This window comes from Chlamydotis macqueenii, chromosome 2 (assembly GCF_036417535.1).
Source record: "Chlamydotis macqueenii isolate bChlMac1 chromosome 2, bChlMac1.mat, whole genome shotgun sequence".
NCBI lineage: Eukaryota > Metazoa > Chordata > Aves > Otidiformes > Otididae > Chlamydotis > Chlamydotis macqueenii.
In genome coordinates this window covers 33,708,780-33,726,906 of record NC_141557.1, presented here as the reverse complement: position 1 = coordinate 33,726,906, position 18,127 = coordinate 33,708,780, and the positions used below count along the sequence as shown (strand labels likewise).

Sequence of the window (18,127 nt, the reverse complement as noted above, 5' to 3'; positions counted from 1 at the left end):
TTGTGACCCTCCCTGTTGCCAGTCTGAGGTACTTCTGTTTCACCTTGTTAGCATTTTTTTTTTCTTTAATGCTGACTGGACTGTATTCAGGCTATGCTGTGTACAATCTATTTAATAATGGCTCCTATCCACAGCCTGATTTGCATGTGCAAACTGGAATGCTGTTCACCTGGGAGGTACAGCAATCTAGAATTTTATAAAAATAGCAATAAAATCTCCATATGGCTTATTTTTTTTTTCTCCTTGCTACAAGCTTAGATTTCCAGGAGATTTTAAGATCTGTTGGTGACATTGTTCATTCCAATACAGGAAAAGAGGCTTTGCAAAAATTAGGATTTCTGTGGTTAGCCTAAAATTCAGGAATAGTGGCACTAATGGAGTGAGAGAGGAACAGCATCTTTGCAAACAAGGCCAAATTTTCTAGCCTTCTGTGGTGTCAGCCTCTTTTCATACGCAGGGAGAGGAGGTTTCTCAGCTTCCCAAAAAGCTTGGTCCATCCCAAGTAAATAATTGGTGGCATAGCTAGCCCACCTTATTCACAGGTCTGAGGCTGAGTAGAGAAATCCGTTCTCTCCTGGGGACATGCTCTGCTCCTGGAGCAGCCTGCAGTGGTGGAGCTGGGGCAGGGGACAGGCAGGGAATGGGTGCTGATGGCTCAGCAGATGGCTGAAAGTCCTTAATCCCAGTAATCATACTAACACAGCCATATGGTCCAGAGCTGTAGGAGAAGCCATTTTTCTAACAGTAGATAATATCCAGAGTTTAGCTGGAGGAAAAAAAAGAAACTTTCAAGCAGTTAAGCCCTTTGCCATGTACAGCCTTGAGGAAGACTCGTGTAGCTATTCTGAACCATTTACATGTTGACAAGTACAAATCAATCATCTCAGTTAAATGATTGTGCTTTTTGTGCAGAAATCTTGTCCTCCATCTAAACTAGGCAATGTTAATCCTATAAATGGCTGTCAAAAGTGGATGGGATTTAGTGCAGGACAGGAAGGGAAGTGCACATCTCCTGGGGCGTGCGAACTGGACAGGCATTTCAGGATCAGCGCACAGGGAGTGAGAAAGTCCCGAGGGAGACACGGTGCCCTAATGCTTTCAGGATTGGTCTCAGTCAGACACCAGCAGAAGGAGACAGAGGAGAACCGAAGCCCCTCGACAGTGGGCTGAGTGTTGCAGGAGAGGTCACTACAGAGGTAACTTTGCTATCCTGAGGTGTAGCAGGGGTGCAGAGTGCTTACCCTGCAAATTATGCTCTTGCAGCGCCTGGAATTTCCCTTTATCCTCAACTTAGGACCACAGACGTAAGTCTGAGCCTGGCTCCCTTCCCAAAAGGCTGTTTGTGGGGTTTTCCTCTGGAAAATCTTCTGCTTTCACCCAGTAATCCTCTCTAGCTCAGGACCTGCAGGCGTGATGCAACACGAGCTTTCTGGGACACTGGGGCTAAATGTGCCAGGTCTACAGGCGTAAACCCAAATGCAGGACCATGCAACACGGCGGCTAGCAAACGAAGGAGGGGAGGGGAAGGGGCAGAGGGAAGCGTCTGCCTCTTCCACTAGAGGCCACTTGGAGCTGCTCTGACCTGTCTCAGCAAAGCTGCTCGCATTCGCTGTCTCCCACCCGTGGGCAGAGGTGGTGGAGGGCTCCACCACCTTGAGGAGGTAAAACAGACACGCAGAGGTATAACTTTGTATTCCTTTTCCTCAATTTTTGTGCTTTTGGGGCAGTTTTAGTTTGTGATTGCATGTGATGCCAGCTTGATCTTCCTTCCTTATGTGCTTTTAAAAAATTTAACTTACAGAAAGTATACACCTACCAGTGCTTTTTGAAAGTCCTTTCTGCTAGAAATTTTCACTCTCACTATATTTATGCTGTATTTGCCTTCTTTAAAGCCTCAGCAGAGAAGCTTAGGGTTTTGCATTTGCAGCTGCGTTGTGTTAATTTAAAGATAGCTTTAAAATAAACCTGGTGGATTAAATGCAGGTAGAAGACTGAGTGACTTTTGTTGATGCACAGATATCAAAGGGACATAGGTATCAGTGAATGGGCCTGATTTTGCTTGCATGGGCCCTGTGGGGTTCATGATACAGTAAGATACAGCGCATGCTGTGACTGGGGCCTGTTTTAACTTCTCTTTTATGTGAAATATTGAGGATGTTCAAATCCATAAACAGTAGCACAGCACATGCCCTCCTGGTTCACAAGACATTCCCATGGCCTTTCTAGTGTCCTGGAAAGTGTGTGTGCAGCTGGAGCAAACACAGCAGGTCAGGAAAGTTTGTAGGTTTGCGTGGTACGAAGGGTTAAGATGGAGGATAAGGCTCCCTTCTCCATTTCCAGGCATGTGGCCTCAGATCTCAGGCTGTGGGGAAATAAACCTTCTTCAGAAGTGGAGTCCCGTGGGAAAAGTCTTCTACTCCACAATTCTTCTCAGTCTAAGGGGAACAGAGCTGAGGCTTCAGTGCTAGCTACTGCTGAAGAAATATACAGTTTAATGCTGTCTCAGTGGACTCTATCACCCAAACATGAAAAAAAAAATTAAAATGAGCTTTAACTTCTTCTGTTTTTCTCTTCCTTTCCCCACTGGAGAATGTTTCCTATTCCCAGGCATCACTTAAGCACATGCAGAATTATCTGGGGGATTAATGAATGCAGAGAGAGCAGCAGGATTTAGAGAAGACGCCCACGGGAGTAGAAGGACTGCTGAGATGAACGTTTCCAGGAGACAGATTATGTAAAACTTTTTGCTTTCCTAAGGGAAATCTAGCTTTGGTTGTCCAGACGTGGTGGTGGTGATCACAGGAGTAAAGGGACTGAACCAGGTTCAAACTGTGCAGCCAAAAGAAAGCTTGCTGGCAGGGAGGAGGGAGTCTTCAGATCCTTCCAGCACCATAAAGTCTTCACATATGTTCTCTATCAACCCCCTGCATGAACAGTATGTGGTCAATACACTCTGCATGCACTTATCTTTCTTAGGTACCCAGCAGGCTAATTTGATCCAAATACTATGCTTTTTGCCATGTCTGTGGTAGAGAAAAGGCTTTTTATCCTTTAAATGTGACAACAACAAATTTCTAAGCCATCTCCTGTGTGCCCTTTCTGTCCTATGGTCTTATCAAAGCCTCATGGGTAACATTTCTTTGGCAGGCACATTAAAAAAAAAATTGGCAGCACATTACTGACTAATTGCTTAATTTAAACTGGTGAAACAAAGAAGTTCAAAGTCAAAGCTGAGGGACTCTCAGGAGTTGCAGGTGTTTCCTTCTGACTGCTGTTTTGTTTCTTTAAATTTATGCTAGCTGGCAGAACTAATATCTATAGAATAAAAATCCAGTTGGTTCCTACCTTCTTTTGCTTTTCACAGATCCATTGCACTACACCCATGTTTCCTGAGTGGGCCATTGCTGCTAATCAAAATCCTGCAGTGCAGAACATGCCATTAAAGGGAAGGAAAACCCTGGAAAAGCTACAGGTGAATGTTCTTTTTGCCTCTTCTTGAGAAGTGTAGCTGAAGTATATTGCTATCGCCCTCCTGTCTTTAACTGAAATATTGAAAGCATTTGGTAATTTTTATGCAATGTCAATTTAAAAGCTTTGATAATCTATTCCACAACTTCTGTTGGCAAATGTGAGAGGGCTTCCCAGCTCCACAGGATTGGGACTGTATCCTTCCAGCATCTCTAGGGAGTGACAGAAAACCCAAGCACATTGTAGGTTCCATTGTAGGACATGGAAAAACAGGAGCATGTGGCTCATTGCAAGGAGGTTGCAGCCGAGGAGTGAACCTTCTGTGCTGAGCTTCTCCCCCTCACCCGGAGAGGAGCATTAAGCAGAACTCCCGCTGGAGTGACAGTGACACTTTTAACAGGTACTTAGGCAGAGTCAGGTGCTTGTTAGTGGGGTTATTATCTGTCATGAAGAGATGTCAGAGCAGTTAATATAGCTTACTGGCAGGAGGTATGGATATAGCTACTCTGAGCAACACACCTGTCTGCCTGCAGAGAGCATCTGTTCCATCACTATCTTACCTATTCAGAGTAATTTGCTTTCTCCATTAAAGATTATACATATGATGTTGGGATTGGATACTAATTTAATTGCTTTCTAGGCTACAAAAATGAAGTGTTGGCATAATAGATAGCTGACTACTTCAGCCACAAGAAAATGTGGACATACTTTGTCTCACACTGATGCTGTGAATGTAATACTTTTTTCTTGGCTGAAATGGGCTCGGTTTTACAGAATGATAGACTAAATCCATGGCACACCCCAGAGAGGCTGCTGTTCATTAGGTGCCAGTGTTGATTGCGGGGGAACTTGGCTGCCTTCCTGTGTGAGCATAACACTAAAAAGAATCCCTGGGATTGCTGGAGGAGCATCAACGAAGAGGAACATTGTGGTATGCAAATAGGCGATCACCAAGGATTGCCAGTGGTGCCTGGCAATCAGTGTGCGTGGGGATGGCACTGAAACTCTGTAGAATGGGGAAGGTTTGAGCCAGATGAAGGTGCATGCATGTGTAGTGGTAGAGACATCGGTGTGCGAGAGAAGGTTGATGGAAAAGCCTAAAGGTGTACTCCTTTTGCACAGGGGTTTGTTCCAAATAGCATCAAAATTGCTTTTTCAGATCTGGGATGGAATTCTCGTAGCAAAACTGTGTGTTTTTTTTTTTTTTTCTGAGCAAATTAGTCTTTTTTTCAAAGTAAAAAAACTTGGGGGGGGGAGGGAACAAAACACAATAGTGAAAGAAACTCACCTAACTTTTCTTTCTTTCCCTTTGTCTTCTAAATCTGAGAAAGCTGAGTTCTGAACCTTTCATAGGGTTTCTAAGTCTTTTCTCATCCAAGACAATTTGAACATTTGTGTTGAAGTTGATTTGTGTCTAAATTCTTCATGAGGTTTCAAGGTATTTTATTGTTACTTGTTTTGTTATCAATATAATCTTTAAAACCATACGGAAGGAAAATAATTGCTCTAATCACTTCGTGAAGACTTCTGAGGTTGTGAGAACTTTATGTGAATAAGTCCGGAAGGATCACGCTTATATGCTGTGGCTCTTATGGATCAAACAACAATTGTTTAAACTGTGGATGCTTTTTATTGTAAGATAAAGGTTTCTGCTTTTTATTTTTAATCACAAGCCTGAGCTGAAGTTAAGGATCTCTGAACCTTAGGACTATTTCCACCTGAATCTCTAGGCTGAGAAGGGCCACTGTAACCATTGCTCCACTGCAGGACGTAGATCAGCCTTTTAACCCTGAGTCTACGGGGGATTAATCTGTAGTGGCATTGACGCGGCCAGAGGCACGTCCACTTGTGAACTGGACTCTGCTTGCAGGTCCTCTGTCCATGGAAGACCATGCTCTGTTCCTCCACTCTAAGCAAGTTAACGTACTTGTCTTAACTGACTTGTAGTTTAATTATTAACAATTTTCATTTTCTATTGTTACTTTTCCAGTTAATAGATGTTATTACAGGTAAATCCTGGGCATTGTACAGAAAGCATTCAGCTAGGAATCTGCACAAGGTCACTAATTGTGTTTGCATGTGTGCTTTTAAAGGAATTATAGCTAAATTGTGCCCCATATGTGGAAAACAAAGTAGAAAATGTGTATTCCTCAGTGTTATTTTCCAAGAAATCTGTATTTTTAACAGCAAACAACAAAGGGCACAAACGTGGTTACTTTGTGACCGCACAGAGGATGCGATACTGCTGTTTTCCTATCACACAAAGAAAACAATGAGCGCTGCCCATCAGGCCCTCCAGTATGCACTCAGTGTTTGCTGGTATTCCCAGCTGTCCTTATCTCCTGCTGGAAGCTTGGCTTGCATGGCTCCCAGCGTGGGGCCAGAGCTGTCCCAGAGCATGGAGAAAGCAAGCTGCTCTCTGGGTCTGCCAGGGGCAGTTCTGCACTTGTCTCTTGCTGCAGGAAGGGTTGATCTGGAAGAGAAAAGCTGGCTTTTTCTACCCATGCTTTGGAGGTGCTCAAAGGCTGAGGTATTCTGGTACCCAGGCTACCCCACTGCCTTCCGAAGAGATGTGCATTGTCAAATACGGATGGCTCTCCTCTTCATCTCATTTTGTCACAGAAGCAGCACAACTTTTTGGCTATTTTCTTTATTCTCCTGAGGAGAGATGCGCCCTAATGAGCATGGTGACATCCACAGCTATTCCTTTATTATTGTCCTTGATTATCTCCTTGTGATATCTAATTGTGAAAAGAGAACTCCAGGAGATCAAGCCATACAGTAATTAAACCCATGTTAAAGTGTTTAACCCCATTTGAATGTGCTGTTCTAAATTTCATGGCATTAACTCCTTATTTGGGAAGGAAACTTACTGCGTTTTGCTGAAGCAAATGATAAATTTTCTGGACTTTTAGGCTGTATAAGGATAGCAGGGACTTGGATCCTGGATCACATAAAGCAAGCAAATCCAGGAAAACATTTTCACCACATTTTTGATGGTTCTAATATCTACTAGACCTATTTTGTTAAACTGCATTTAAAAACACATTTGTCATAACTTGCTTTTCAAGATGCATGTTAGATGCATCGTCATGCTGATCAGCCTGAAACAGAGCAGTTTCTCAGCTGATAATGTGCTGTGCCACGAGAAGGGTGGGTTAGAAGTCAAGACTCCAGGGATTAAATTATGGTCCCCTTGAAATTGGTAGGCCTCTTGCCAATCACTTTGGATTCTGCTCTGTTTTCCTATTTCACATAGATTCTGTTCTTGATTCTTATCAGGGACTTGCTGTAGGACTTCAGCAAGTTATTTAACTCTTCTAGTCTTTTACCTTCTCCAGCAGTATTTCACAACCCTTTGTATTATATATAAATTATATATATTATATAGAATACAGTAAGAACAACTTGTAAATATATTAGATTTATATGTAATATTAAAAACATGAAGGTGACCAAACATTCCTCTGCAATTACTCTCCTGACACACTGATTTCCTGTTCAGGATTGTGAATAGGAAAGGCCAAAGGTATTTCCTACATTGAGAAATATGATTTGCATAGGAGAATATTTTCTGTTCTGTGCGTAATTTTCTGAACTCTTCTTTCCATAGGTTCTGTGGGCAAAACCCCTTTCGAGCAGCAGGGCTGTGTGAGTAGAGCCTAAGGACTTCATTTGGCACTTGGTGCACATAGCAGGATGCTGATGGGAAAGGTGTGCAGACCAAGCTCCATAGCAGCACATTTTTTCCAGGCGTTGCAGGACACAGCAAGCAACACTGGTGCAGAGAACAGCAACCATGTTATTCCCTAGGAACTGCAAATCTCATTTATTTCTGCAGTTTCACTTCTTAAATCTAAGACAATCCATCTGCTTCCTGCTGCAGAAAGGAGCAGCCCCTTTCTCCTTCACTCAGTCTTTGGCTGCATGCCATGCTGCATCCCTAGCCAGGCAGCCAGTGATCATGCCCTTCCTTGCTAAGTTGATTGGCACGATGGAAAATGGAGCCACCAAAACTGATGTGAGGGTGATGGAGAGCAGGACCATCCCAGTGGAACATGAACTATGACGTGAAAACTTGCTCCCAGCATTATGGTAAAATTCAGTCTCTATTGTTTAGGTACTTGTGTACCTGAAATCAAAGGAACCTGAGCGCTTGAATACCTTTGGTTACATCTATGCTGCTAGAGTCATCTGCCCCTAGGAGCAATCCGTCCTTCCCAGGTGAAGGTGTGTAAAGTGGCTCATGTCCAGAGAACAGTACCAGGGGACTTTGCTGGGCCTCACATGGTCACCCTGATGAGCAAGTAAAATGGGCCATGTCCTGGCCATCCCGAGGGGAAGCTGCACAGCTGATGGATGAGCTCTTTCTCTCCAGAACAAGGTAGCCTTGGCCATCTTCTCTCAAGAATAATTACTACATTGTGGTGTACCCTAAAGTGAGCCTGGGCATTGCCTAGCAGACACAACTGGGCCAGGGAGCCTGTTGAAAATTCAACAGTATGGGCAGTGCTCAAGTTTTTGTCCTGGCCCTGTTTAGCGCCCTAGTATACGTGTTTCTTTCATGACCCAAGATGTCATTACTTTGTGGTACCTTTGTAGTTCAGAGTGCCTGAATGAGTGCTGCATCACAGCCTGACAGATGCTGTTTTGGCGGCATGACACCAGATTGTATGGCTTGTGTATCCTGTGAAGTGGCAAGTGGGCATCTGTGGGGTGTTTTCAGCTTGCAAAGCCAGCTAGGGTAGTGTTGGACAATTTTTATAGGAGGAAGGAGCCAAATTTGTAATAGTTTCTTTCATGCTTTCAGACTGTGGGATGATTATTTTCAGCTGGACTGAGCCATTTGAGCCATGTGGGTGATCAGGGGATGGAGAGAGCAAGCTAGGAAATCACATTATTTGCAACTTTGTGTGCTGCAAGGTGCCCTCAGCTTTGTGTGGATGGGTCTTTCTGTGCCCTGGGATCCTGGGACGGACAGAAAGTGCTGTGTAAGTGCAATGCAACAAGGGGCGAGGGTAGCAGTGCTGCTGGGGAAGCGGGGCGAGGGAGCTTGCTCTGCACGCTGCTGTAAGGTCCCCGGGCTGCCTGTGGCCATCTGCTCGCACATCTGACCTGTTCAGGTCTCTTTGTTTAAACTGAGTGAGAGCAGCAGCGGTGCCCTCCTCTCTGCCAAGCCCTGCAGGTGCTGCACCACAACCTGAAGCGGAGAAAGAAGTGCACATTTACAAAAGTCCTTTTCCCTCCCTTTCCTTTCCCTTTTAAGGCTCTTGGCCAAGCTGTGTGATTCTTATCTGGTCTCTGCAGAGCCTTTAAGTGAGGTCATTCAGGAAGTTTAATTAATCCTGTACAATTGTCACTACATCCTTGGCTGCGCATTGTACTAAGGCCCAGCCCATTACCACAATGCATCTTACGACAACTGAACATCTGTTTAAAAACTGATTGCCAAAAAGAAGTACTTGCTAAGCCTAGTTTTCCCTCTGGCTGTATGTATGCAGTTCAACACCACATTGTATAACAGTGTTAAGAGAAAAAACAGAATTTCCACCTGCTCTCAGGATCAACTGGTAAAGCAAACTAAAATTATCTGGGAAATGCCGGTTCTGAAATATCAATGCAAAGAAATGGGCTGACCTACATGTGTCCCGCTTGGCTTATTTCCCAGACAGGTGCCATCCGGGGCACTGGGCTGAGAACTGACAGTGGAACTTGTTGGGATGCTGCGATAGATTCACCAAGGACTTCAATCCCTGACTACTGCTGCTCCCCTGCCTCAGTCACGGGACCTTGCATGTCCCCAAGGGTGTATGATTTTCTGCTGCTTACCTTCTCAGACTGCAGTGAATGATGTGTTTCTGCTGCTCCTGAGAGCAGGGAAATGTTATACACATTGGTACACATGCGTCCACATACACACACAGATACAGTCTTAGTTCTTCCCAGCTTTCCAGGACAGCCTTTAAAAAATGATACTCTGGGAGAGGAAGAAAAGAAAGAAAATGATAATGAAGGGGGGGAATTACAAGTCCTTTGAAGGGGAGAGAGAGAACCATAGCTGTGGGGAGAGGAAGGGAGCAGGGGGTGTGGGCGCCAGCAGAAATATGAGGCAAGCAGCCTCCAGGGCTGTGGGAGCAGAGCAAAGATGATGGGGCAGGTAGAAGGCATGGTGTCAGGATGCGCCTTTATCTGACAGAATAGTAAAGTAACCTTGGAGCCTTTTAACGTACTTCCTTTTATTCCTATTCCTCTCTGAGCTTGCTCCAGAAATCTTAGTGGTATAAAATGAGAAGCAGCCTAAGATAAAATGCTACAAGGAGTTGATTTTTGTTAATGGTAGGCAAGTATCAGGACCTGAAATGGTGCAGCTCATCTTTTGGGGAGAAGCAAAGCTCGTCCCTGCTCCTGCAGGCAGGCGGCCTAATGTGCTGTGTCCCAGAGCCCGCTCACCTGGGATAGCAGCTCCTGTTCAAGAAAGGTGGAGGTGGGCTTGTGCAGCCCCTTGTCCCCAGCACACACCTGTGCTGCACCAGCCCTGCTGTCCTCTGTTCCCTCACTGGCATGGCGGGTTGCTGTGGCTTGCTTAGGAGCGATCTGCCTTGAAAACTGTCTAAATTGGCATCTGTGATGAATAATGGATGGCGAGAGTTAACACAGTAGAAGAAAGACTTTTTGAGTCTCCTGAGTTAATAACCCATGCTTCCAATTTCCTGAATGGTCCCGCCTTTTGGTTCAGTAATGAAATCTATTTTTCATAGTTCAGCCTTTTTGAGTTATCTGATTGGTTTCACTCTTTTAATTTGTTCAGAAGAAAAAAAAAGATATTGCTTTTTTTGAGGATTTGCAGAGTGATTATGCAGTTGGATGGATAGAGAGGTGTGTTTACGTGTAGGTAGAGCCTTCAGGATTATTAATCCCAGGGTATTCAGATTTAACTCCATACAGGGCCAATCTTTTATTCTGGAATCAGCAATACTGTTTTATCTTGAAATAAGTTCCTCTTTCTCCGATATCAGATTGTCCTTTCTTGGGGTTATTAAAGAACAGAATTTAAAGTTAGCAACATATACTAATTTAATGTTCTTAATTTATGCACTTGCCTTGCAAATACAGGCAAGCTCCAAGCAGTAAACAGTTGACATAACCTGCAGTATATAAAAGTGTCATCTATAATTGGGATGAGATAATACATATATATATGTATATACATGTATATGTATATTATATATAATATATATTATATACATATATATAATTATTTGTGTCATCTTCAAAGAACTGAGATCTGTACTGACTTCTCCTGCATAAAGATGCTTGCCATGCATTGTCCAAACGGAAATGTCGAGGAGGCTAAGCTTTCCAAGCATTGTATGCGTGCAAATATTAAATGGATGGCTTAGGTGGTGTCGTCCTTAGATGAATTGCACAGCTGGTCTCACTACAGTGTAGAGGCGTAATTTTGTGGCCACGCACCGCTACAGGTGACACAATGTTTACTGGCAGGAAGTGTCTGTTTGTTCCCACCCTTACAGTACCTCTCTGGGGGACATAACCAAACCCAAAGCCTGTTATCCCTTTAGGGATGCCTCACTTGTTTTGGACTTTTGGCATCCTGCTAAGTATACTGGAGAGCTTTACACTCAGCTTTTTGTCTAAGAAACACATGAAGGCCAACTTAAAGGAGGGTATAAATACTAAGGAGGACTAGAGGTGATATCTAACATCTTTCTAGGAGGATTTATATTTATTGATAGCTTTCAAGCTAGTATTTTCCTGCTTCAACACAATCTTCTTGAGTACACTTATGAGACTGCATGGGCTGCATTTTAGGCTGTTTATCCATCTTTTGACATTGACAGAGATGTGTCTAACTGATTTTTGTGCAGAACTGTTAAGAGCCAGCATAGTCTGGGTATGTGTCTTTCATCGTGTAATAACTCCCCTGTTGTCCATACCTCTGTTCTGTAGTACTTTTGCCATTTTCCTGTTTCAAGTGTCTTGTAGCTGCCTAAGCTTGCCTTCTTCTCAGTATCTTGTACTGTTTTATGGCTTGTGTGAAAATTGTAGGCAAGGGAGAACTGCTTTCTGTGGGTGTAATGTACTTCGCATTTGTATAAGAAAAGTTTGGTTAATCTGCTTTTGGGTAGAATTTAAAATCCAGAGGAGATGGCAGATGGTAAAAGCAGCATTTTTAAAGTTTAACGGACAAATCCTGTCCTGATCTTATACCCTGTCTTTATTCAGATCTCACAGTTGAAGCTAAAGGGGATTGTACTGGCACAGTCAAATACAGAATACGCCCCACTACCCCTGAAATAAATAGCAGCTGGCATTGATATACACAATACCATATTTCTTCAAAGGGCTTACCAGACATTAACTAATTAATCCGATAGTGCTTTTACTTAATGAGGTCTGAGTACCAGCATGCTCACGGAAGAAGTCTGTTCTCTAAGTGCTGCTCTCTGAAGAATACTACCTTTTGTTTTAAGTGCCACATGCAATAGTATTTTATTGATTACTCTTTTTTTCCTACAGTGCCGTAGGGTTTTCACGTAGCAACATGCTGGAGAACCAGCTTTACCTTGTATTCTGTTAGGTGCAATGATCACAGTGTGCTAGTACTTGACATTTTCATTTAAACGGTCTTTAAAACTCCAAAAATTCTCACAGAAAATGAAAAAAAGAAAGAAGTAACTAAGAAAATAATCAGTCCTAGGAAAAGTTATCCTGTCTCCTGTCTCAGAATGGCTCAGTTTGCTGCAGTGTATTGGGTATTTTAGCATAGTGGCTTAGACACTTGAAATACAGCTAGATTTATCTGAGCTTTGGCTCCAGGCTGAATCTTTTGTCCTTCCTGGGTGCTGCCTAGACCTGTGAGGTTTGTTCCTCTCCTTGGCACATAGCCCTCCCTTGACACTGAGAACAGCCCTCCAAGGCTGCCTGCAGCGCTTTGGGGCTCAGCAACCTTATTGCCCCACTGACTGCCGGTATCTGAATAGTCCTTGGTCCTGGTGAGAACGATGCAGCTGTCTGGAGGGGGAAATGGCTGTCGTCCATGGTGAGTTGCCTGCCGGCGTCTCTCTGACCTCAGGGCTGGCTTCACATCCTGCTCCGGGCGTTGGTTTCACAGCTGGGCAAGGGGCAGATGAGCCGCACGCAGCAGGAAAGGTGGCTCGGTAGGCATCCGTTTTGCGGATGGCTCAGAGTCACATTTTTATCTTCGCACGCAGAACTGGCCTCCAAATAACTTGGGAAAAAGACAAAGTGGAAGCTTTCGTCAGGCAAGTTAAATCGTGTGTCAGATTGGTTGGGATTCTGCTCATTTAACAGCCGAGGCTTGGTTTATGGGGTTGCAGTGCCACTGACACACCTTGTGATTTATAGTTGCAAAAGACCACTGAACTGCCAGGCTTTTTAAAAGCTTTATAGATGTGTAACATGGGAAAGATTGATTAAAAATATATTTCTGAGTGCAAGCAGCATCACATACTCTGATTGTATATTAGCTAATTATAGTTTATCCTTATTTCTTCTAGCCTATCATATAATGAATTCTCTAGTAGGCTTCTTTCTAGTATATTAAATGTATTGTCAGGTCTTGTTTTGGCTTGAGCAGTTATATTTTCATATGATGGTTTTAGTGTTTGTCCCAAGTGCCTTAGCACCACTGTTTACAGGATGCAACAGGTTCTACTTTCTCTCCTTGATCCCTGCTCCTTTTTGCTTGCTTTACACTGAATTTGTACTGACTGAAGGTGGTTGGTTAACAGTCACATGTATTAGAAATTTCTGCTTACTTATATCATACTTACGGACCCTGAACTGCACCAATGTCAGGTTCCTCAAACTGCCTTTTATATGTTCTCAAGGCCATAACTCAAAGGAGAGACAAGGATAGAGAGAGAGAAAGTCCATTTTTCTCTTCTGTGAATTGTCCAGTTTGGGAGAGAGGTGTGTGTGTGTGACAGCTGTGAACCCATGGATTGAAGATGTCAGTGCTGGTGCCCCTGCATGTTCACTGTGTGCAATTTGCCTCTTTACTCTAAAGCAGGTTTAGTCTAGTTCTTCAGCCATTCATTTGGGCTTTTGCCTTCCTAGTAAGCCTTAAAGTACAATTTCCTCTCTGCACACTGGGATCACAACACCTGGTTAAAGTTTCCTCTGAAAGCAACCTAGTCCATGCCCACCAAAACATCCCCCAAACACCACTGAAATGCACCCAGTGAGGATGAACGTGGGGCTGCGCAGCTTCTGTGCTGTGAGCACAGCATGACACAGACATGCAGATCCAGCCAAGGGAGCCTCTAAATGATATTGGGTTTATGCTAAATACAAGCAGCAGATTTTGTCAGGCTGAGGATAAATCTGGCCTGAATTCACCAACCCATTTCTGCTGGACTAACCTCCACATGTCTCTGCTAGCCAGGTTGCCATTTCCCTTCTCATAAAGGCCTCTTTACTGAGTGTGAAGTGTGTGTGTTAGGAATGTGGGATTTTCAAATGAATGTTCAAGTAGTAACCAGAGGAACTAGAGGAAACAGCTGGTTTCTTGTGTGTACTGGAGAACTGTGCCTCCTGCTTCTTCAAACCACGGGGACAGCCCCTGACTGCAGGGCATCATTTCCCTTATGAACACACTTTTCCTCTTTGCAGGATGCTGTGTTGGGTGCAAAAATTGCTTAAGCCACTTAGCAGAAACACAGCAGCTCCTTCGCCACCAGGAGCTGCGTGTCTTTTGCCGTATCTGTGTTGGTGGCCTTGAAAAGTCTTCAGACAGCCCCAGTCTCACACTCTGTAATGGAGACCTGACCTGCCCTGGGAAGGAAATAATCGCACAGTCTGTTCTGCCCTTGTCCGGTTTGGAGCCAAAGATGTCACTTCACCACAAAAGCAAGGAGGAAGAGGAAGGGGGAATGACCTCACTCAGCCACAGGAGAGAGCACAAAGGGGATGAAACCTTTGGGGATCAGCTCAGCTGCTCTGGGAACTTCCCTTCCCCGGCCTTTCTGAAGGCATCATCAGTGTCTCCAGCCAATCAAGCAGTCTTCTGTCTGACACTTCCTGTCTGTATCTGCTCACCCGCCCAGTCTGACCCAGTTCTCGCTCTCCCAGCACAATCTTCCCTCAGCAGTGGGACACCCAAACCGTGCAACGTACCTCCCAGGCTCCCTCCCTGCCACTCCTCTTTCATAGCATGGCACCAGCCACCTTTACTGTCTTCCCCCTGCACACACCAGCCTTCGCTGCACCTGCTGGTGTTCTGCCAAGTACAGTTCGGAGTCTCCCCTTGGGTAGCAGTCTTGGATATGACTGAGTCTTGGGCTAGTCGTGAGTCCATCCAACTGTTTGTCATTGGAAAGTGGAAGCTATTTTGGGGAGGGGCTGGTATAACACAATCTGTATCACACATATATTACTAGACATAAGACAACTCAAGACAAATCCAGATGTTCTGTGTCTTTTTTTTTTAATTGACTACAAAGGAATGAATTAAAGCTAGGCTTATAACATTCAGTTTTTAAGCACTTTCAATCTCATTTGATGTAGGCAAAAAAAAACCAAAACAAAACGAAAAAGCTTGATTTTGGCAAAAATAACATTAGAATAAGGCATTCTTCATCAAAAGGAATTAGAAACAACTAATAGGTGAGCTACAGACACGTGTATGTGCTTTAGTCACGAAGGAGATCATCCCTTTGGATATTTGCTGCCTATTTTATGCCCATGGATTTCCCTGTTTCCTTGATTCTCTTAATCTCCCAGGGTGCGTGAATGTTGGCAGACTATCAGGTGTGTAAATACCAGGAGATGAGATCAGTTTTAACTGGGGAAACTAGGAGTGGGAAGTAAAATTACCTTCTTTCTTTTTTTTTTTTGTTCCTACAATAGTGAAAAGGTTTGGGTCTTATTTTACTGGTGCTAATTAGCTTAGCTAATTAGAGACTGGTTTTGGTTTGTCCTGCTTGTGCATTAGTCATCTGATGGGAATAAAAGCAGAGAGCCCAGGGAGCAGAAAGACTTATAAAATTCTTTCATAATATCTCAATTGGCTTATCTTTAACACACGGTGTGCAAAAAGGTACGACAGCAAAAGTATGATGAAGAAGTATGGTCAGTGATGTAAGACTCAGCAATCATTTGCAAATTGCAGTTACTAAATCTTTGGTAGTGGAGGGTCTGGCTTCAGTAAATGCTGAGATAAATTCAGGTACAGCTTCCAACGTATTTTTATGCTGTGAGATCAGCTACCATAACTTGCAACGTTAATGATGTTTTTTTTTTTTCTCTTCCTCCATCCCTTTCTTACTGCAGAGGAAAATTCTTTTTGAAGTCTTAGGACATGGTGCTTCAAAGCAAAATTATAACCTTAAACCTAAAGTTCCTGCAACTTGAACATCCCTGTGTCTTCTCAAGGTGACAAATTCTAATGCTATCATCAGTAAGAAAATGATAAAAAGTAATAATGAGCTGTCAATCTCATCAGCTTTTTTAAAGGAGCAATGAAACAAATTGCAGAGTAAAGCAGTTAGAAGTTGGAGTAAAAACACATTTACTACCTTTTTGAAATCAATGCATGTTCCAGAAATGTTTGGCAATAGGCAGTGTGCTTTGAACGGAGCACTCTGCTGACAGATTTTTAGACCTACTGAACCAGAATTTAAATGGAAATATGCATGTGTCCAGCTCCAATAGGTGCCTCTAACAACTAGAAAGGAATTGGTAAAGTTAATTCTCAAACATCACAGGGGAAAAAAAAAAAAAAGTATTTTCCCAAACACTGATCTGGACCCTCTGCATGATTTGGTCCAGCATCAGGTGAGGCTTCTCCTAAGAGGTGGTGGAGGAAGTCATTCATTCATCAGCAAAGTACCTGTGCAAATATTTAGAGCATAAGAATCCTTTTCTAAGCTAAACTTATTGCTATTAGTAAGTGTTTTGAGGCTGCTGTTTCACTCCTCTGATTTCCATTCCAGCTTCTCCATTTAGATTGTGTCAAAAGATGAAATTTTATATGGCCTTTCTCCCAACCACTTCTGTCTCTCCTTCACCTCACCTAACCGTCATCTAAGAATAGATATACTGGACACCAGAAAGGTTGCATTTTGCTTCCGATTTCATTTAATCCTATGCTTAATGATGTTGAAAATTCATAGAACCTCTAGAGATGTCTTGGGTTCCAGGCTTTACATTTACAGTTTGCATGAAGGAAAAATTAAATGGGAAATACTCAGGAAAATAAGGTATTTTCTCTGCCATAGAAAATACCTTCCTCTGATAGCTGCAGAATCCTTGATTAGTCTTTGTCTTTCACATCTTTTTTTCAGGGATGTTATCCGTGCCTGAGTGGTGTATTTGTAGCAGGCTCCGACACGTGATTTATTTCCTACTGACTGTCAAAGAGGAAGGATTATATCAGAGGAAGGATTGTATCAAGATGCTGATTGCTGAACTTTTCCTGATTGCTTTGTTACTGGTGTTTTGGAGAGGGCTGGGAGACGAAGCCTGGGCACTGGTAGCCTCAGGATTGACACTCTCTAAACGTGCTGAAAAATATAGCAGAGAGAGAGAGGGATTTTCTTGCAGCATGATAGGAATTGGGCAGTTCCCCTGGCAACCAACTGCTGTTGAAGGCGCGTTTGCATTATCTGAAGAGTCTGTGTCCTTGAGACTGGGAGGCCAGAACTTGCTCCCAGCTCTGTCCTCACACCGAGCTGTGCGATGCTAGTGAAAGGCTTGGACGAGATGCAAAGCAGAAAGCTCCCTTGCAAGTTCTACTCTGTCTGGGCAACTGCATCCATACATTTTTTTTTTTGCCAGCTGGGTGACTGTGGGCATGGCATTATAACTCAGGAGACTGCAGCGGAAGGTCCTTACCAACATAAGAGGCATGGCTGGAGGCCTGCTGCAATACAGCAGGTGGAGACAGGGAGTGATTCTGTGGAGCCTGAGGATTGTGCCAACACAAGTTGTACCTACAGAAGGATGAGGAGAGTGTCCCTCCTTATTGCCATCCTGGAGGAGTCCATGAGGTTTTTCACCTGCCATCTGCTGAATGTGGGAATCTCTGTTCCGTCAGCTCTCTGCTCACATGCCAGTGGCTTAAAATCTGCTTCCCCATGTAGGGCTGAGTTTCTCCTCAGCATGCATGCCTGGAAATAAAAAAGCAGCCATATACCAATTTTATTCTACACTTCTATGCAAATTAATTGCATGATTTTGTGGACACTCTCCAGGGCTAAATTCTCGAGCCAGTTTGGGGGACCAGGGAATGTATGGGCAGGACTAAGAATGGGTTCAGAAGGCAAGGTCTCCTTGGGTTTGGGAAGGTGGGAGAAGGGCTGTCTAATGAATGTAACGATGGTGGAACGGTTCCCATGACGTGGGCAGGCATGGAGGAGCCTGCTGGGCTTTTGACATCTATTTTGGGAACTGGCTGTAATTTTAACTGGCTTCAGCACAGTCCAGGCTCCTGTCTTGAACGATCTGTTCCTTCACAACAGGAGGAAGGGATTGTTCTGTCTGCTATGATATATCTACTGCAAAATATTTGGAGGTAGCTTTTTGATTAGAGATAACCACAGTGGATGAATTGGTTTAAAAATGAAAGCGGTGGAGGTAGGTGTCATTATTTCTCCCTTTTCTTTGATGTGAAGAT

The 18,127-nt window shown here is 43.6% G+C and overlaps 1 long non-coding RNA gene across 1 annotated transcript in view; it reads left to right on the top strand.

The window, feature by feature from the left end:
• The first annotated feature begins 1,567 nt into the window (after positions 1–1,567).
• Positions 1,568–18,127, top strand: part of LOC147601623 (uncharacterized) — a 23,333-nt gene continuing 6,773 nt past the window's right edge. Inside the window, exon 1 of the long non-coding RNA XR_015257877.1 lies at positions 1,568–1,680. This is a non-coding gene — a long non-coding RNA (uncharacterized LOC147601623). The remainder of the gene's footprint in view (positions 1,681–18,127) is intronic.